This window comes from Myotis lucifugus, unplaced genomic scaffold (genome assembly GCF_000147115.1).
Source record: "Myotis lucifugus unplaced genomic scaffold, Myoluc2.0 scaffold_162, whole genome shotgun sequence".
Taxonomy (NCBI): Eukaryota; Metazoa; Chordata; class Mammalia; order Chiroptera; family Vespertilionidae; genus Myotis; species Myotis lucifugus.
In genome coordinates this window covers 1,426,985-1,447,897 of record NW_005871210.1, presented here as the reverse complement: position 1 = coordinate 1,447,897, position 20,913 = coordinate 1,426,985, and the positions used below count along the sequence as shown (strand labels likewise).

Sequence of the window (20,913 nt, the reverse complement as noted above, 5' to 3'; positions counted from 1 at the left end):
TAGAGGTGACAAAGACTTTTTCTACAGCAGTAATGATGGGAAATAATGGTATTCATGTCTGCATTTTGTTTTAACATTTTATTTTGAAATAATTTTAGATATACAGAAGAGTTGCAAAGATAGTATAGAAAGTTTCAGTGTACCCTTCACTCAGACTCTCCGAATGTTAATAGCTTATATAACCCTGGTTCAATGATTAAAACTAAGGAATTAACATTGGTACAATACTATTAACTAAACTATAGACTTCATTAGAACTTTACCAGTTATTCCACTATTGTCCTTTTCTGTTCTAGGATCCCATCCAGGATCCCACATTGCATTTAGTTGTCTTGTTTCCACAGTCTCCTCCAATCTGTGACAGTTCTCAGTCTTTCCTTGGCTTTCATGATCTTGACACTAAGAGTCCAGGTCAGGTTTTTTGTTGAATGTCCCTCAATTTGGGATTGACGATGAGTTTTCATGATTAGACCAAAGTTATGCATCATGATTAGACCAAAGTTATGCATTTGGGGGAAGAATTTAAAATATATATATAATGCTGCGACTTGCTGTTTTCATTCAATAATATGATTTTGAGATATTTCTATAGTAATATATAGATCAGGCCACTTCTTTAAAATTCTCTACACAATTCCATTATGCGAGTACTAGATGCCCGGTGCACAAGATTCATGCACGGGGGGTCCTTCAGCCTGGCCTGCACCTTCTTGCAGTCCAGGACCCCTCGGGGGATGTCCGCCTGCCTGGGGGATCGGACCTAAGCTGGCAGTCAGACATCCCTCTTGTAGTCCGGGGCTCTTGCAGTCCAGGACCCCTTGCTCCATATCAGCCACCTGCAGTGGAGGCAGGAGAGGCTCCTGCCACCACCGCTGCACTTGACAGCCGTGAGCCTGGCTTTTGGCTGAGTGGCGCTCCCCCTGTGGGAGCGCACTGACCACCAGGGGGCAGCTCCTGCGTTGAGTGTCTGCACTCTGGTGGTCAGTGTGCATCATAGCGACTGGTTGTTCCGCCGTTTGGTCAGTTTGCATATTACCCTTTTATTATATAGGATGTTACATTCTATTTAGCCATTCCCCTACTGGCAGGCATTTAGGTTGATTCCAAATTATTTTTTATTAGCAATATTATGTAATTATCTTTGTGTATACCTCCATATGCACATGGAGTTATGGTAGATAATTAGAAGGGGCATTGCGGAGATATGGATTTAATAGATGTCCAATTGCCTGTAAAGTGGCTGTGCCAATTTACATTATTTTGTTATTATGAAGCTTGAAAATTGTTGCCAATCTCAGTTTTAATTTCTATTTCCCTGGCTACTACTGATGTTGGGCATCTTTTTGTATATTTATTTGGCAATTTGTATTTCCTTTTCTGTGATTGCCTATTTATATTCTTTGCACGTTTTTCTAGTGTTTTTTTTCTTATTGATTTGTTAAAAGTCCTTTAGATGTTCCTGATACAAATCCTTTGTTTTATATATTACAAATGTTTTTTCCTAGTCTGTTATCTTTGTTTCTTATTTTTGTTAACTTTTCTCATTTTTTTTGAGTTATTCCATTTCTCTGATATTTTAAATTATTTTTTCTGATTTTGCTGAAAAAAGATCTTGATTATAAAAGTAACATAAACAACACACACAATTTGGGAAATTATGGAAAAGTGTAACTAGAAAAGAAACCACCTCAAGTCTTGTCACTGAGAAAAAACCGTTATTAATATACTCAATTTCATTCTAGCCTTTTGTGCGTATGTGCATGTACATTTTTGTTTTGTTTTGTTAATCCTTACTGAGGATATTTTTCCATTGATTTTTTTTTTTTTAGAGAGAGTGGAAGGGAGGGGGAGAGAGACACACACAGAGAGAGAAACATCGATGTGAGAGAGACACATCGATTGGTTGCCTCCCGCCCATGCCCTGATCCTTTGGTCCATGGGCCAGCGCTCTATCCACTGAGCCAAACTGGCTTGGGCTGTGTGTGTACATTTTTTTGCTCAATTGAGATCACATTATGTGTACACACACACACACACACACATGATTTGCTCAGTGCTATGGTCTTTATACACAAATGCTGGCCTTTTTCCAAATGTACTTTGGTTGTGGTGGTTTTAGACTAACTTCCAACTTCTATTCTTTTTTTCCCACATATCCTAAAATATGTAGTAAGTGGGAGGTCTAAGGCCTGTCCTCAGCTGACCTGAAGTTGGCTCAAAACCACAAGAGAGGGTAGAAATGCTCCAACATAGCACATATTTCAAAATCTTGGAGGTTTTAGTTGACTGCAAGCTCAGTGAGTCAATAGCAGGTGCCAAGAACGTTCCTGTGTGAATGCAAGGCAGTAAGTCCTACGAAGAAGCTACAGTCTTTCTTTGCTCTGATGGTACCACAGACATTTGGTTCAGTCTTGGGTGACATACTCTAAAAGAGCCACAATCAGACAGACCAGGTGCTTGAGGAGCATGAGGATAAAGACCTTTAAAACCAGGGCAAAGGAGGAACAATGGAAGGAGTGGAAGATACTGGTCTGGAATAAGACCTTGGGCAGAAGTCTTCAAGTATCTGAAAAGTAGAAAGTCAAGAGAGATTAGATCTGTTTGTTTTCTGGGCCAGAGGGTGGAAGTTTCAGAAACACTTTCAAACTGGTCAGAACTGCTGAGGCCAAGGAATGCATTACTCTGGAAATAGTGGGCTTTCTGTCCTTAAGAAGTCTTCTTGCAGATGCAAATTGGTGGTGGGTGGGTAGTAGGCAGGTTGATAAACATTTCTTGAGTGCTATGACTGTGCTGAGAATCTTCCATTATCTTTTTTAGTTAATTAAAAAAGTTTTTCAATTACAGTTGACATACAATTATGTTAGTTTCAGGTGTACAACACAGAGATTAGGCATTTATATAACTTGTGAACACACTGATATGTCTACTACCCATGTGACACCATACATTGTCATTACAGTACTAGTGGCCTGGTGCACGAATTTGTGCACATTGAAAGGAAATTAATTAGAAGAAATATTTTTTTAATATATTTTATTGATTTTTTACAGAGAGGAAGGGAGAGAGATAGAGAGTTAGAAACATTGATGAGAGAGAAACATCGATCAGCTGCCTCCTGCACATCCCCCACTGGGGATGTGCCCGCAACCCAGGCACATGCCCTTGACCAGAATCGAACCCGGGACCCTTCAGTCCGCAGGCCGACGCTCTATCCACTGAGCCAAACCAGTTTCGGCAAAGAAATATTTTAATATCGCTATTTGCCCTTTCTCTATAATACAAGTGTCAACCAAATTCACGATCAACAATGATAGAAACACACGCGTGTGATTGGCGCCAGCGAGAGCTTTATGTGTATCGCACATGCACAAGTCAACTTAGCCTTTTATAGATATAGAATTAACTTGCTTAATTAGACCTGCTTTTTGATTTAGCTAAACTTTTTCCAGCCCAGTGAAGTACCCCAACTTCTCTTTCAGGTAATTGTCAGCAACACAGCAGTACGTATCAACACAAAGCAGATTATTATTGTAGATCACACAGGGAGAACAAAGGGTAAAATATTTAACTACAGCACAGTGTTTGACTATATTCTGTGCAGTGAGAAAACCTGAAGTCAATTTCAAGGTCCACCATTTCTTACTTCTTTTCAGTCCGGTCAAGTTTTTAAGCTTTCTAAATCTCCATTTTCTGGCTAATGAAAAGAAAATAGGATTCCACCGAGTCTCCTATTGACAGACTCCAGGACTTCTGTGAGGATCAAATGAGATGAGGCACAAGAAAACGCTTCACAGACATTTGGTTAAAGTGTGAAATGTTTGCACCTGGCTATAAAGCAAGTCGTGTTCCTGGGCTGTAGAAACTGCAAAGAGGCTAGTTGTTGCTGGGGAGAGGAAGCCAGGTGTTGCTATGTGACATCATTACCCAGCGCCCACATCGACGCATTTCTGGGCTGGGCTGGGTTGTGGGCTCCATTTTGCACCATGGGGTCTTGGCAGTGTTGGCTGCGATTTGGTGGGCTGTCTTTCTGGGGTGGTGGCGGGGCCTGTGTCCCATTTGGGGGAAGCTGAGTGTTGCTTTGTGGGTGCCAGGTCCATGATGCTGTTTCTCTGTGTGCATCACGGCAGCTCCTGTGTTGAGTGTCGGCCCTCTGGTGGTCAGTGTGCGTCAGAGCAACCGGTTGGACGGTCAGACACTTTAGCATATTAGCTTTTAATATACATAGATTACCAACTATATTCCCTGTGCTGTACTTTATATCCCTATCCTATTTTTATAACTGGCAATTTGTACTTTTTTAAAAGTTTAACTTGCTTTAAAAAGTTATATATATAGACTTTAAAAAGTCTATATATATAGACTTCAGAGAGGAAGGAAGAGGGAAAGAGAGATAGAAACATCAATGATAAGAATCAGGCTGACTCCTGTAAGCCCTCTACTGGGGGTCAAGCCTTCAACCCTGGCATGTGCTCTGACCCAGAATTGAACTGTGACTTTCTGGTTCATAGGTCGGTGCTCAACTACTGAGCTATATTGGCTGGGCCAATTTATACTTCTTCTTTTTTTAATGTATCTTTATTGATTTCAGAGAGGATGTGAGAGGGAGAGAGAGATAGGAACATCAATGATGAGAATCATTGATCTGCTGCATCCTACATGCCCCCCACAGAGGATCGAGCCTGCAACCCAGGCATGTGCCCTGACTGGGAATTGAACTGTGACCTTCTGGTTCATTGGTTGTTGCTCAACCAGTGAGCCACACTGGCCAGGCCAATTTGTACTTCTTAATTCCTTCCCCCTTTTCACCCATTGCCCCCAACACTTCTTCCATCAGTCAACCATCAAAATTTTCTCTGTATCTATGCGTTTGTTTTGTTTGTTCATTTACTTTTTTTTTTTAGATTCCACAAATAAGTGAAATAATATGGAATTTGTCTTTCTCTGACTGGGAATACAAACTGTGACCTTATTTCACTTAGCATAATACTCTCTAAATCCATCCATATTATCACAAATGGCAAGATTTCATTCTTTTTTATGGCTGATTAAAATAATATATATGTATATGTATATATATATCACATCTTTATCCATTTGTCTCTCAATGGACACAGGTTGCTTCCATATCTTGGCTATTGTAAGTAATATTGCAGTGAATATAGGGCTGCATATGTCAAGTTAGTGTTTTCTCATATCAGTACACAGAAGTGGAATTACTGGGTCATATGGTAATTCTATTTTTAATTTTTAAGGAGCCTCCATATTGTTTTCCATAGTGGCTGCATCAATTTACAATCCCAACAGTGCATGAGGGTTCCCTTTTCTCCACATCCTTACAAACATTTGTTTGATTTATTGAGGATAGCCATCCTGACAGGTGTGAGTTGATATCTCATTATGGTTTTAATTTGCATTTCCCCCATGATTAGTGGTGTTGAACCTATATGGTCAATTAATCTATGACAAAGGCAAGAATATACAATGGGTTAAAGTCAGTCTCTTCAATACAGGGTATTGGGAAAACTGGACAGACACATGCAAAAGAATGAATCTGGACAACTTATATCATATACATGAATAAACTCAAAATGGATTAATGACTTAAATGTTAACACATGAAACTATAAAACAACTAAAAGAAAACATTGGCAGTAAACTCTTTGACATTACTCTTAGTAATTTTTTTTGGATATGTCTCCTTCGGCAAGGGAAGCAAAAGAAAAACTAAACAAATGGTATTACATGAAACGAGTTTTTGCACAGTGAAAGAAACCATCAACGAAATGAAAAGACAATCTACTGAATGGAAGAAGATATTTGCAGTGATAACCTCCAATAAGGGGTTACTATTCAAAAGATATAAGAAACTCATACAACTTCAACACCAAAAGAACCAAACTATTTTGATTTTTTTTAGAAAAGTGAGCAGAGTCCTGGCTGGTGTGCTCAGTGGTTGAGCATTGACCTATGAACCAGGAGGTCACGGGTTCATATCCCCCCTCAGGGCACATACCAGGGTTGCAGGCTCCATCCCCAGTGTGGGACTTGCAGGAGGCAGCCCATCAATGATTTTCTCTCATCATTGATGTTTCTATCTCTCTCTCCCTCTTCCTCTCTGAAATCAATAAAAACACATTTTTAAAAAAGAACAAAAAGAACAGAGGACCTGAACAAACATTTCCCCAAAGAGGACATACAGATGGCCAATAGACATATGAAAAGATGCTCAACTTTCCTCTATTATCTTATTTCATCCTGCCAACAGCCTCTGCGGTAAGTACCATTGTTATCTCTCCCTGTGTTACAGGTGAGGGAATTGGGTACAGCGAGATCAGGTAATCCTCCCCAAGTCCAAGCATTTGTAAGTGGTAGAACTTGGATTACAACCAGTTCTGACACCTCCCAAAGCCAGTGCTTTTGGTCATCATTGGACTCAGGCCTGCTAAGGAGGTCTGGACCCGAGAGGCCTTGAGCAAGTCCATTGTACGAGAATATTCTGTGGCGGGGGGGAACGAGCGAGCCCCCTCCTCTAAGGGAAGGGCTCAGAGTGTAGGCAGAGGAGCAGGAGGTAGTCCCAGGTGGCAGTCGGCCAAGGGATGTAGACTTAAAGGACATGGAAGAGTAGTCAACGTGCGTCACCCACAGCTCGGCCACCACAGCTGTCCCGTCGTTTAAAGATGCCTAGACCCCCCGGAGGGACGGGGGCACCGTCCCGCAACGGCGCTTCCCTCCGGTCGCGCGGCCAGGGAGCGTCGCGGCAGCCTGGTTCTGCGGCTGAGTCGGGGATCGGAACAGCGCGCCGGTCCCTGGCCGGGAGCGAGCGGGGGGCGGGGCGTGGGGGCGGGGCCGAGGCCGCGGGGTTAAGGAGGGCGCGCGCCCAGGGGGCTGCGGCAGTTGCGCGCTAGGATTGCAGACGTGCGGCGAGACGGTGAGTGCGGCGGGCCCCGCGGGCGGGAGGGGCCCGAGCGGGGAGCCCGCGAGCGAGCCGGGGAGGAAGGAGTGTGCGCGGCCCGTACCCGAGGCGCCGCCTGCCCCTCCCTGCGCCCCTCAAGCCCCCCGCCCCACGCCCGAGCGCCCACCGGCGGGCCCCGTGACCCGGCACACGCGTCTCCGCTGGCCACGCAGCCGCGGGCCGCCCCGGCCTCAGCGCAAGCCTCTTCCTCCTCGCTGCGGCAACGCCCAGCCTCACGTTACGCCCGCGCCATTGTTTCTTCCGCGGTCGGCTGTCTTGGGACCGTCTTGGCCTCGGAGCGCGGCCCTTCGCCGCCTCTTAGCCTGCCTCGCTGGGTCCTGTGCTGCCCCCGCTTTTCTTTCGGGGTGCTGGCAGTCCCCATCCCTTCTCACAGAGACACCCCTTGATTCGGGTCTGCCTGTTTTTTTCTGGCCGCCGCCGGGCGTCCTCCGGTCCGCACCCGAGGCCAGCCTTTCCGGCCCTCATCCCCGGACTCGCCACCCGCCGCGCGTTCCCGGTGGACCCGAGAAGCTGGCGGACACTCCGGTAGGGTGCCATGTCGTAGGCGTTTTAGCAAGAACCGCAAAAGTTGGCATCCCCCCCCCGCACGCCGTTTTTGTCGTTTGCAGCACTTCCTGGAAAACTCGCATCGAATGGCAAGCCTCCCTAGAAACGTGCTCATTTTCCAATGGTTCCCAGGTCAGGGGTCGGCTGTTCGGTGGCGGTCCGTTCCTTTCCTTCCTTGGAGACCCCGGAAGCCGAGCGCCGAGAGCGAGATGCAGATCTGAGGCCTGAGCCATGAGTTGTGAGAGCGTTTTGGGGGTTGGATTCCAGCAGGCCTCAAGCGTTTAAAAGCAGGAGGTGGAGCTGGTGTCAGATTTGTTTTTTCCCCCCTCACGCTTTCGTCTTTTGGGCCGTTGTGTGTGAGCGTTGGAAAGTGCAGTGCTCTGCAATGACGAGTCACCATTTTAGGGTTTGTGTGTGTGTGTGTGCGCGCGCGCGCGTGTCCTGGGGCGGACAGGTTCTTCATGTCTTGATTTGGTCTCAAGGCAACGGATGCAAACGCTGCTAGCCATAATGTGAAAGAGAGTGTGTTGAAACAGTGCCCTTTACCGTGGCAACTTAATATTGTTGAGGTCTTTTAAATATTTACCACCACACTTCAATAGATTTCTCCTAATGAAGGCATCCAGGCCTGGAGAGGTTAGTTAAAGAAGACACAGCTAGTTAGCAATTAAAAGAAACTCAACATGCTAGGCAGGTGGTAGCACACACAGACGGAAATGCATTAATTAATTTAATTTATGAGAAAGGACAACGGCGGAGAGGAGAGGTTGAGAAACATCTATTTGTTGTTCCACCTATCCATGCAGTCATTGGTTGATTCCTGTATGTGCCCTTGACCAGAAATGGAACCCGCAACCTTGGCATATGGGGAGTGGTTCCTACAACCTTGGCATATGGGGAGGATGCTCTAGTCTAGCCAACTGAGCTCTCAGGCCAGGGCTGAAATGCATTTCTATTGCAATATAAGCCACCACATTTCTGTACATGGCTGTGTAATCCTCATTAATCCAGAAATTTGACTTTAGAATTTAGTAATCAATCTGTAAAGTAAGAGGGCTGAAGGAGATGTTCTGCAAAGTTTCTTTAAGTTCTAAGATATAATTCCATTGTATGAAAATTTACAATCAGCTGCAAGTTCCCAAAAGTTTTTAATTATAGGAAGATTTACATAGATATTATTTACTTACAGTATCTGCAAGCCTTATTATAGTGATATCAGGTGTATATACCTAAAGAAAGCCAAGTTACCGTGGAATGTTAGGAGGGCTAATCATCTGTAGGTTGTTTCAACAGTGTTATGGTGAAAGAAAGCACACAAAACCTGTGGGTGTGTTTTTTAATGTCTTTGTTGCTTAACTCTTACCTAAATGCTTAATTCAATGAAATAGTTAAAAAGCCCAACTTTAACATATGATTTATAATTATACGCTTCTCCTGTTTATCTAAACATAGTTTTTATGCAGTTATAATTGCTATATTCATATCATTATTAATTTAGCACTTACCCATATTTCTGGGATGCCTATGTACCTAGAAAATTTATCTCTTTTTTATTTGTATAGGGGCTTTGTAGCATGCTTTTATGCCTAGAAGTCAACAATGCCTGGCATATAGGCTCTCAGTAAATTTTTGTTGAATGAATGTAGTATTTTGAGCTGTTAAGACAACATCTGTGAACACAAATGTTAAATATCACAGGGAATATGTTAAGTGATATGTGAGTAGTAAAAGTAGAAGATAGCATCGGGTATGTTTCAGGGCATGGATTTTGGAATCTAGGTTTGAGACCTGGCTTGCCACTTAACATGCATGCAACCTTGGAGTCTTATTCAGTTTCTCTTACCATGAAAACAGGAAAAATAGAACAAATTTCACAAGGTTTTATCTATTAAGTGGGATAATTCCATTGAAGCAATACTGGCATACATTAAATTCTCTATACATGTTAGCTATTACTATTTTTTGGTACAGAGTGGAGAGATTATTGTAGGTTGGAAGAATCAGGGAGAACATACAGAAGGTGGCACAGGAGAGTAAGAAGATTCAAAAGATATATTGAGGGGTAATGAAAAAGGGTTTGGTATAGCAGTCTATATATATAAAAGTCTAAGTGACCATCGCAACTGAACGGATGACCAAACAGGCTGCGTGGGGTGACCAGGCTGGCAGGGGGTTAGTGAGGGACAACCAAACGACTGAACAGCAGGCTGTGTGGGGTGACCAGGCCGGCAGGGGGTTAGTGAGGGACAACCAAATGACTGAGCAGCAGGCTGCAAAGATGATGGCGCCCACAGCCAATAAGGAGGGAATATGCTAATTGACTGCCACGCCCTCAAAGATGGTGGCGCCCACAGCCACAAGATGGCCTGCAGGGGAGGGCAGTTGTGGGTGACCAGGCCTGCAGGGGAGGGCAGTTAGGGGCAACCAGGTCAGCAGGGAGGGAAGTTAGGGGCGACCAGGCCAGCAGGGGAGCGCAGTAGGGGGGGACCAGGCCAGCAAGGGAGGGCAGTTAGGGGCGATTGGGCCAGCAGGGGAGGGCAGTTGGGGGCGATTGGGCCGGCAGGGGAGCAGTTGGGCGTCAATCAGGCTGGCAGGGGAGTGGTTAGGGCAGGGGTGGGCAAACTTTTTGACTCGAGGGCCACAATGGGTTCTTAAACTGGACCAGAGGGCCGGAACAAAAGCATGGATGGAGTGTTTGTGTGAACTAACATAAATTCAAAGTAAACATCATTACATAAAAGGGTACGGTCTTTTTTTTTTTTTTTTAGTTTTATTCATTTCAAACGGGCCGATCTGGCCCGCGGGCTGTAGTTTGCCCACGGCTGGGTTAGGGGGTGATCAGGCTGGCAGGCAGAAACAGTTAAGGGCAATCAGGCAGGCAGGCAGGCGAACGGTTGGGAGCCAACAGTTCCGGATTGTGAGAGGGATGTCCCAGATTGGAGAGGGTGCAGGCTGGGCTGAGGGACAAACCCCCCAGTGCACAAATTTCGTGCACCAGGCCTCTAGTCTTAATAATAAAAGGCTAATATGCAAATGGTAGTTATGTGCGATCAGCAGGAGGCTTCATCCCCCTCCCAGCGGGGCTTGAGGGGGGTGGGGCCAGCCGAGTCTGAGTCTCATGCGATTTTGAGGCACAAGTGGGTGGGCGGGGACTTGACTCTGGGTCCTTTGGCGCACCTGAGACTCTGACAGGAGGGAGATTTTCATATATATTTTACTAATTTTCTTCCATCTCTGACACTTCTATTATAGAGAAAGGGCAAATAGCAATATTAAAATATTTCCTCTAATTAATCCCCTTTTAATGTGCACTAATTTCATGCACCGGGCCACTAGTAGTATGATAGAGCTGGTTAGAGAAATTTTGGTAAACTGTTTACAAGATATTCTTTCTACACGAATTTCTTGCAGTTAGAGCAAAATTAATGAAGTAAGATAACTTTTTTTGTGAATAGTTGGTATTTTGTGTGTGTGTTGTTTTGTGTGTGTGTGTGTGTGTGTGTGTTTCCATTCAGGCCTGAAAAAGTTATTTGATTTAAGGAAGTTGATAGAAAATTATTGCGGAGTGCTAAGGCCCTTGTCACTTGACACAACCATTTGAAATTTGATTGTGTTCTTTGATTGGTTACCAGAGTTTGCAGTGGCTGTTTTTTCTGTTTTAGGGAAAACAACTTGAGCAGCAAACCAATAAAAATAACAAAATTGCCAGCAGAGTAGCAAAGCTACCCGTACATACCTTTTTAGGCAGACTACAGAATCAAAAGGATTAGATTAATTTGGAGAGTGTTGAATTATTTGTTCCTACATTTTGATGGTCTTTTTTTGGTTGGGAAGCATTGTCAAGAGGGTGAGATGAAAAAATCTGCTATGTCAGGGTCTGCTTGTAAAGAGAAGGCTGTATATGTATCAGTAAGTTTAAATTTGTTGGGTATGTTTCCATTTCAAATGTTAAGTGGAATATTATGTTTTTTAAAGTTCCTTGGTCATTTTAATGAGGTTTCTCTAATGTTTTAATTTATGTAATTTAATTTTATCTTATTTTGGGGGGGATCAAACCGTTTTATTGAGGGCATTTAGATGATGGTCAGAGGGCTAGGAGGACAATGAGATCAAAGTCCTCAGCTTCTCCCTATATCCCCAGCTTCACAGCCACCAAAAAGTTAAATTTTCTTAAAAAATATGTAATATTTCAAACACATAGAAAATAATGTAATGTTAGTATAATTATAGACCATGAGAGTTATTTACTTTTCTCTTTTTATTGAATTTATTGGGGTGACACTGGTTAACAAAATTAAACAGGTTTCAGGTGCACAATTCTACAACACATCATCTGTACACTGTATTGTGTGTTTATCACCCCAAGTCAAGTCTCCGTCCATCACCATTTATTCCCCCTATATATTTTCCCCTGCTCCTCATCCCCCCAGCAGTCACTACACTGTTCCTGTTCATGAGCTTTCTCTCCCTCTGCATTTTTTGCTCAGTCCCCCTACCCCGCCCCTGCACCATCATAATTAGTTTATGTGGTTTTTTTTCCCCATTTCCTAATTGTGGGAAAGGATTTATTTATGTTTTTAAAGGGATAAAATTACAGATCAGTTGAGCCTGTATGAATCTTTGCTATCCTATTTCCCTCTCTTGCCCTCTCTCAGCAGTAAACACTGTCATGAATTCAGTAATTATTATTCCCATAATATGTATATATCCATAAAAGTGCATATATTCTTGCTTAATATATTATACATGTGATTCTGCAACTTGCTTTTTTGTTTAATGATTTTTTTACCTATTTTTACTTTTTAGTTTTTTAAACATATTTTATTGATTTTTTACAGAGAGGAAGGGAGAGGGATAGAGAGTTAGAAACATCCATGAGAGAGAAACACCCATCAGCTGCCTCCTGCACACCCCCTACTGGGGATGTGCCCGCAACCAAGGTACATGCTCTTGACCGGAATTGAACCTGGGACTCTTCAGTCCACAGGCCGACGCTCTAGCTACTGAGCCAAACTGGTCAGGGCTTTAATGATGTTTTTGATATATATCTATGTTGATAGATGTATCTTTAGTTCATTCATTTTTATTGCTCTATAATATTCCATTATACGAATAAATCAGTTTTTTTATGGATATTTAGGTACAGTGGGGCCTTGACTTACGAGTGTCCTGACTAACGAGTTTTTCGAGATACCAGCCGTCTCTCGGCCGATTTTTTGCTTTGAGTTTCGAGCTAAAATTCGGGTTACGAGCCAGCTTCAGATACCCCCCACTGCTAGTTGGCGCAGCGAACGTCACAGCGAACGCCACAACATCAGCCCAGCATCACGTGTCTCACTCGTTCACTTTAATGATTTGACATACATTTCTTTAAAATCCTCACCTGAGGATATATTTATTGATTTTAGAGAGAGGGAGGGAGAGGGAGAGAGAGAGAAACATAGATGTAATCTCTGTATGTGCCCTGACCAGGAATCGAACCTATAACCTTTTGGTGTACGGGATAATGCTCCAATCAGCTGAGCCACCTGGCCAGGCACCCCCCCACCCCCCTGAACCATTTAAAAGCAAGTTGCAGACATCATGACAGTTCAGACCTCAAAAGATTTACTTGATTAACCCTGGCTGGTTTGCTCAGTGGTTAGAATGTTGGCCTGTGGACCCAAGGGTCATGATTTCGATTCCCAATCAAGGGCACCATACCTCATTTGGGTTGCAGGTTCCCCAGCCCTAGTCAGGGCAACCAATCTATGTGTGTGTCTCTCTCTTAAGTCCATGATTCTCTCCTCCCCTCCTTCTTTCCTTCCACTCTCACTGGAAATGAGTGGAAGAAATGTCCTTAGGTGAGGATAAAAAAAAAAAATTTTACTTGAATGTCCTAAGAACAAGGATTCCTACAAAACTATAATACAGTTATCGCATTTAATATGGATGCAGCTTTATTATCTAATATCCAGTGCACATTGAAAATTTCTCAGTGGTCCCAATAATGACCTTTATAACTATTCTCCAACTCTATCCCTAGTCCAGGATCTAGTCTTAGATCAGGAATTGTATTTAGTTCCCATGTCCTTTTAGTTACTTTCAACCCACAAAAAGTCCCCAACTTTTTGTTTGAATAATACTGATACTAGTATATTTGAAGAGTCCAGGCCAGTTGTCTTATATAATGTCCCTCAGTTTGGATTTGTCTCATCATTTCTTCATGTTTTGTTTCAGATGGAATGTTTTGGCAGGAATACGTTTTAAATTTTAGTATAGCCAAATTTGTCCATCTTTTTTTTTTTTTTTATGGTTTGTCTTGTCTTTTATCCAAGTAAGTCTTCCCCTGCCCTGGCTGGTGTGGCTCAGTTGGTTGGGGGTCATCCCATGCACTGAAAGGTTGCCTGTTCAATTCCCAGTAGGGGGTGGGTCCATGTTTCCCTTTACATTGATGTTTCTCTCTCTCTCTCTCTCTCTCTCTCTCTCTCTCTCTCTCTTCCTTTCTCTCTCAAAATCAATAAAAATATATTTTTAAAGCCTTACCTACCTTGATGTCATATGGCTGTTCATCTCTATTTTCTTCTAAAACTTTAATGGTTTAGCTTTACATATTTAGGTTTATATATGCTGTTATTTCTTAGCCTACCTTTTAACATGGCTCATTTAGCATGTGTTCCACATTCTTTTTTTTTTTTTTTAATCTTCCCCCAAGGATATGTTTATTTTAGGGGGTGGGGAGAGGGGGAGAGAGACAGAGACAGAGAGAGAAAGAGAGAGAGAGAAGAGGAGAAGAGCCCTAGCTGGTTTGGCTCAGTGTATAGCACGTCAGCTTGCAGACTGAAGGGTCCCAGGTTCAATTTCAGCGAAGGGCAAATGTTCAGGTTGTGGGCTTGATCCCCAGTGGGAGGACATGCAGGGGGCAGCCAATCAGTGATTCTCTCTAATCATTGATGTTTCTATCTCTCCCTCTCCCTTCCTCTCTGAAATAAAAAATAAATAAATAAATAAATAAAAGGAACACACTTCTTTAAAAAAAGAAGAGAGAAAGATGCAGAGAGAGAGAGAGAAAAATCGATCTGTTGCCTTCTATATGTGCCCCAATCAGGGACCAAACTCACAACCCAGGTATGTACCCTGACTAGGAATTGAACCCACAACCTTTCAGTGTACAGGACAACACTCCACATCAGCAAGGGCTGTGTTACACACATTCTTTTCTGTCATTGTGTTTGTCATAAAATTGCTCTCTATAAATTCATAAGGAGAGGACAGCTTATGTTAGGTTCTAAACTTGGGCCAAATAGTGTATAAAGTAAAAATTTAGATTTACCTATTAATAGTCTAAATGTTTTACACTACAAATTTCCATTACTCTACGTATTTTTTAAAATTTGCCTAGCCCTGGCTGGATTGCTCGGTTGGTTGGAGCTTGGTCCCGTGTACCAAAAAGTTGTGGGTTCAATTCCCAGCTGGGGCCTGTACAGGAGGCAGCCGATGAATGTTTCTCTTTCACATGGATGTTTTTTTCTCTCTCTTCCTTCCTCTCTCAGGATCAATGGAAACATATCCTTGGGTGAGGATTGCAATAAATAAGTAAATAAAAATAAAGTAATTTGCCTATAAAGATGAGTATTTCATGTATTTTACTAGTTATGCTTGGAAAACATTTGGCAATCTGTTTTCCTTAACTAGTCATGTTAGAATCTAGTTAGACGTGTATCTCTAGGTTTATGTTTTAGAGCTGTTAAATAAATCAGCTAAAAGATACAGCTCGAACATTCTGTATCAACATTATAAGAATTTTAAGATATATCTATGAATTTAAGTGGTATGGTATAAATACCAAGCTGTAACTTGGAGAGTAAACAGAGTTTTTTACAAATCAGAAATCAATAAATGCCATATTTTTAGCCTTGAATTATTTATTCTATGGTAGGTTTGATGAGATAGTTTTATGTGGAACTAGGAGATGTCAGGAAAAAAAACACACCTACAAATAGGATATAGAATAATTAGATTGACATGAAAAAAATGTGTAAAATTGTATAGCTCTTGGCACCTATTGGGTACTCTGAAGTTTTGACTCTGAAAGTAGAAAGCTATTATAACATTCCTCCAAACATCAAGTACTGTATTGTGCAGAGGTTGCAGTATTAAACAGTGTGGGCTCTAGCATTATAAATAATTTATTAAGGACTATGTGTCAGCTACTATACTTAGCACCTTGCACTTATTGATGCATTGAATCTGACCATTTTGGAGTGGAAGAAACTGAAGTGATTTTACAATTTGTTTAGTCATAGAGCTCATTAGTGCTGGAGCCAGGTTTGAACCCACACAGTGTAGCTCCAGAATCTGCACACTTCATTGCAAGTATAATTCTATGACCTTGGTTAAGTTATTTAACTTCCCTATACTGTTTTCTTCTTTGTATAATGAAGATAGTAGTACCTAATTCATACTGTTGTGAGATCAGTTAGATAAAATATGTATAGTGCTTAGAATAACACATGAAAAGAAGTGACCACTTAATAAATGTTAGCTATTATTATTTCAGCATTATTAAGGCATTGTATGCATGCCTGTCCCTGACTTTTTGCCAGGAAAAGGTGGAAATACAGTGGTGATTATTTCTGCCTTTCTGATTTCTCTCTCTTTTTTTTTTTTTTTGAATATATTTTATTGATTTTTACAGAGAGGAAGGGAGAGGGATAGAGAGTTAGAAACATCGATGAGAGAGAAGCATCGATCAGCTGCCTCCTGCCCACCCCCTACTGGGATGTGCCTGCAACCAAGGTACATGCCCTTGACTGGAATCGAACCCGGGACTCTTCAGTCCCCAGGCCGATGCTCTATCCAGCGAGCCAAACCGGCGAGGGCTGATTTCTCTCTCTTTTTATTTTGTAAGAGGAAAGATAACAGTTAAAGTTGAATGGTGAGTAGAAGCTTATTTGGTAAGAGAATGAGTTCTTTTAAATATAAAGCAGAATTTATTTTTTTTTAATCCTCGAGGATTTATTTTTTCCCATTGATTTTCAGAGAGAGGAAAAGACAGAGAGAAACACTGATGTGAGAGAAACACATCGATTGGTTGCCTCCTGCAGCTGCCTCCTGCACATCTCCTACTGGGGATGTGCCTGCAACCCAGGTACATGCCCTTAGCCGGAATCGAACTCGGGACACTTCGGTCCACAGGCCGATGCTCTATCTGCTGAGCCAAATCAGCCAGGGCTGAAGCAGAATTTGTTTGCTTTTTAAAAGAATATTCAAGAATTATTACTAAAGGCACAAATTACATATTGGCTGAATGTAAAAACTAGCTCTGTTACCTTTATGCTTTTGAAAGACCTTAGTTAATTATAGCAATACTAGAGGCCTATTGCACGAAGAGATTCGTGCAATAGGCCTTCCTTTCCCCTGGCTGCCGGCACCGGTTTTCCTCCAGCACCCGGGTTCCAGGCCTTCACTCCGGCCGCAGCGGAAAAGCCAAGCCTCTTCAGCCTTCAGTCTTCGCTCCATGCCTGCGTATGCAAATTAACCGCCATCTTTGTTGGGTTAATTTGCATACTCATCCAATTGGCTGGTGGGCGTAGTGGAGTGATGCCAATTTGCATGTTTCTCTTTTATTAGTGTAGATTTCAAAATAATAGATGGCAAACTACGTATCTTCAAGCCCAATCTTTTATTTTATTTTATTTTATTTTTTATTGCTAAAAGTATTACAAAGGGTATTACATATGTGTCCTCCCCCCCCCCCCCCGCCCTTGACAATCCCCTGGCCTCCCTTACCCCCCAGTGTCTTATGTCCATTAGTTATGCTTATATGCATGCATACAAGTCCTTCGATTGATCTCTTACCCCCCTCCCTCCTGCCCCCCAACCCTCCCTGGCCTTCCCACTGCAGTTTGACAATCAGTTTGAGGCAGCTCTGCCTCTGTATCTATTATTGTTCAAAAGTTTGTAATGGTCTTTATTATCCATGAATGAGTGAGATCATGTGGTATTTTTCCTTCATTGACTGGCTTATTTCACTTAGCATAATGCTCTCCAGGTCCATCCATGCTGTTGCAAATGGTAAGAGTTCCTTCTTTTTAACAGCAGCATAGTATTCCATCGTGTAGATGTACCACAGTTTTCTAATCCATTCATCTACTGATGGGCACTTAGGCTGTTTCCAGATCTTAGCTATGGTGAATTGTGCTGCTATGAACATATGGGTGCACATATCCTTTCTGATTGGTGTTTCTGGTTTCTTGGGATATATTCCTAGAAGTGGGATCACAGGGTCAAATGGGAGTTCCATTTCCAGTTTTTTGAGGAAACTCCATACTGTCTTCCATAGTGGCTGCACCAGTCTGCATTCCCACCAGCAGTGCACAAGTGTTCCTTTTTCTCCACATCCTCTCCAGCACTTGTCGTTTGTTGATTTGTTGATGATAGCCTTCTGACAGGTGTGAGATGGTACCTCATTGTTGTTTTGATTTGCATCTCTCGGATGATTAGTGACTTTGAGCATGTTTTCATATGTCTCTTGGCTTTCTGACTATCCTCTTTTGAAAGGTGTCTATTTAGATCCTTTGCCCATTTTTTGATTGGATTGTTTATCTTCTTTTTGTTAAGTTGTATGAGTTCCCTATAAATTTTGGAGATTAGGCCCTTATCAGATATGATGTTGGCAAATATGTTTTCCCACGCAGTGGGTTTTCTTGTTGTTTTGTTGATGGTTTCTTTTGCTGTGCAGAAGCTTTTTATTTTGATGTAGTCCCATTTGTTCATTTTCTCTTTAGTTTCAACTGCCCTAGGAGCTGTATCAGTGAAGAAATTGCTTCTGCATATGTCTGAGATTTTGTTGCCTTTGGATTCTTCTAGAATTTTTATGGTTTCCTGTCGTACATTTAAGTCCTTTATCCATTTTGAGTTTATTCTTGTGTATGGTGTAAGTTGGTGGTCTAGTTTCATTTTCTTGCATATATCTGTCCAATTTTCCCAACACCATTTATTGAAGAGACTATCTTGGCTCCATTGTATGTTCTTGCCTCCTTTGTCAAATATTAATTGAGCATATTGGTTCGGGCTAATTTCTGGACTCTCTATTCTATGCCATTGATCTATATGTCTGTTCTTGTGCCAGTACCAGGCAGTTTTGAGAACAGTGGCTTTGTAATACAGCTTGATATCTGGCATTGAGATCCCACCTACTTTGTTCTTTCTCAGGATCGCTGCAGCTATTCGGGGTCTTTTTTTATTCCAGATGAATTTTTGGAGAGTTCGTTCTAGATCTTTGAAGTAGGCCATTGGTATTTTAATGAAGCCCAATCTTTTAAAATGTTTTCTTTACATACTCTCTTATTCCTTTGTGTCAGTATCCATGTTACTGAAGATCTGGCATTGCTCAAAACATCCTTTGGAAGTGACCTTAATATGTAGAACAGATAAGTAGCATTCTGTGTGGTATGGCAGAGAATGGAATTCTAGGAGTAACAGCAGTAGAATGTTCAGGAGAACATGACAAGTTCAGGTCTTTTTTGTATAATTTTGAAACTTTAGGAAAATGGAAATTTATATTTTTCTAGTCGCAGTTTCAGATTAGAGATTGGAACATGTTTTGCTTGAAGAAGAAAAACACATTGTCAAGGCAACAGGTACTGCGTTTCTCACTTGACAAGGGTTCTCAGTTTTATTTTCCACCGGTGTACAAGGAACTTTTTGTTCAAAGGCCTGATGTTAAAACATTAGCAACATACTGTGTTAATCAAGCCAAGAATCTTACGCATTTCTGAACCAAGAGTAAGATTTCACAAAGATTCATTTAGACTCAGTGGTTCTCAACCTTCCTAATGCCGCGACCCGTTAATACAGTTCCTCATGTTGTGGTGACCCCCAACCATAAAATTATTTTTGTTGCTACTTCATAACTGTAATTTTGCTACTGTTATGAATTGTAATATAAATATCTGATATGCAGGATGTATTTTCATTGTTTGCGACCCACAGGTTGAGAACGCTGATTAGAGCATTAAAAGGAACTTGTACAATATTCTTGCATTTTCAGGCTTACACAGAATTAGCTTCTGAAAGGCAAAGAGCTCAAGTCTAGAGGTTTGAGTTTTATTTCTGCCGGTGTGTAGCAGACCATTCAAGAAACTGGGGTTGTCTAGTAGCAAACACAGTAAGCTTCACCCTCTTGGAGCTTATAATTTAGAGAAAGGGACTAACAGTGCGCACACTATCAAATATATTATGTCTGGAAGTGTTAATGTGCAAAAAAGAAAAATAAAGCAGGGTAAGAGAATAGCAAGTGATATGTGTGGGTAGATAAGTGTGATTTTATTAATTCAAATTTGTTAGCCTTCTGCATCACTTGATGTGCAAACTGAAGTTGGCCTTTGATAGGAATGTTATAGTGCAACGTGAGGCAAATTACATAAAGAACTCTGAATGAGCCCAGTGTGGCTCAGTTGGTTGAGTGTCGTCCAGTGCACCTAAAGGTTGCCAGTTTGATTCCCAATTGGGGCACATGCCTGGCTTTCTGGTTTGGACCCCTTTTAGGTGTGTGAAGGAGGCAGCTGATCAATGTTTCTCTCTCACATTCATGTTTCTCTCCCCCTCTCTTCCTCTCTCTAAAATCAATAAAAACATTTAAATCATTAAAAAAAAAACTGAATGAGGATAGCAAAATGAAAAATGAACAAAACCCCTTTGTCATGAACTGCTTAAAACTATTTACTCATGTGTCAAGGACTAAGGTTATCAAGGGCTTTGTGTAAAATGTGCCTACTTAGTATGCTACCAGGCATGCAAATGGAGGATATAGCTTTAACTATTCTTCTTCCATAAAGTAAACCAGGGTTGGGAACCTTTTTTCTGCCAAGGGACATTTGGATATTTATAACATAATTCGAGGGCCATACAAAATAATCTACCTAAAAATTAGCCTGCTATATTTGGTCAAACATTTAATTAGTAGTAACTCACCCCTAATGCCTTGGCAGGGCCAGACCAAATGATTCCTTGTGGGCCAGATGTTCCTCACACCTGAAGTTAACTTTTTTACTGTGTGTAATATGCAATTAAAGTTGTATTTATGAAAACCAAAATAAGCCCTGGCCAGGTAGCTCAGTTGGTTCCATCCATCAGAGTACTATACAAGAATCAACCAACGAATGCATAAGTAAGTGGAACAACAAAATCCATGTTTTTCTCTCTCTCCTGTCGCTCTCGCTCTTACCCTCCCTCCCACACCCTCCTTCCTTTCTCTCTCAAAAAATCAAGCCCCTACTGATCTCAGTGGTTGAGCATTGGAGTTGACCTATGAACCAAGAGGTCACGGTTTGATTCCTGGTCAGGGCACATACCTGGGTTGCCGGCTCGTTTCCCCCTGGGGACCTGTAGGAGGCAGCCAATCAATGATT

General features: G+C 42.0%; 1 protein-coding gene across 9 annotated transcripts in view; it reads left to right on the top strand.

The window, feature by feature from the left end:
• The window catches only part of NT5C2 (5'-nucleotidase, cytosolic II), a 122,793-nt gene that overhangs the window by 26,148 nt on the left and 75,732 nt on the right, over window positions 1-20,913 (top strand). For 4 of the 9 annotated variants that reach the window (XM_006095915.3, XM_014461901.2, XM_006095912.3 and 1 more), the window contains exon 1: window positions 6,845-6,928. The exons of 3 other annotated variants lie outside the window; for them this stretch is intronic. The gene's annotated coding sequence lies outside the window, so the exon portion shown is untranslated. Of the gene's footprint in view, window positions 1-6,844; window positions 6,929-7,205; window positions 7,499-15,051; window positions 15,075-20,913 lie in introns of those variants that run through there. 2 more of the 9 variants (XM_014461899.2, XM_023759783.1) reach the window with 2 other exon arrangements.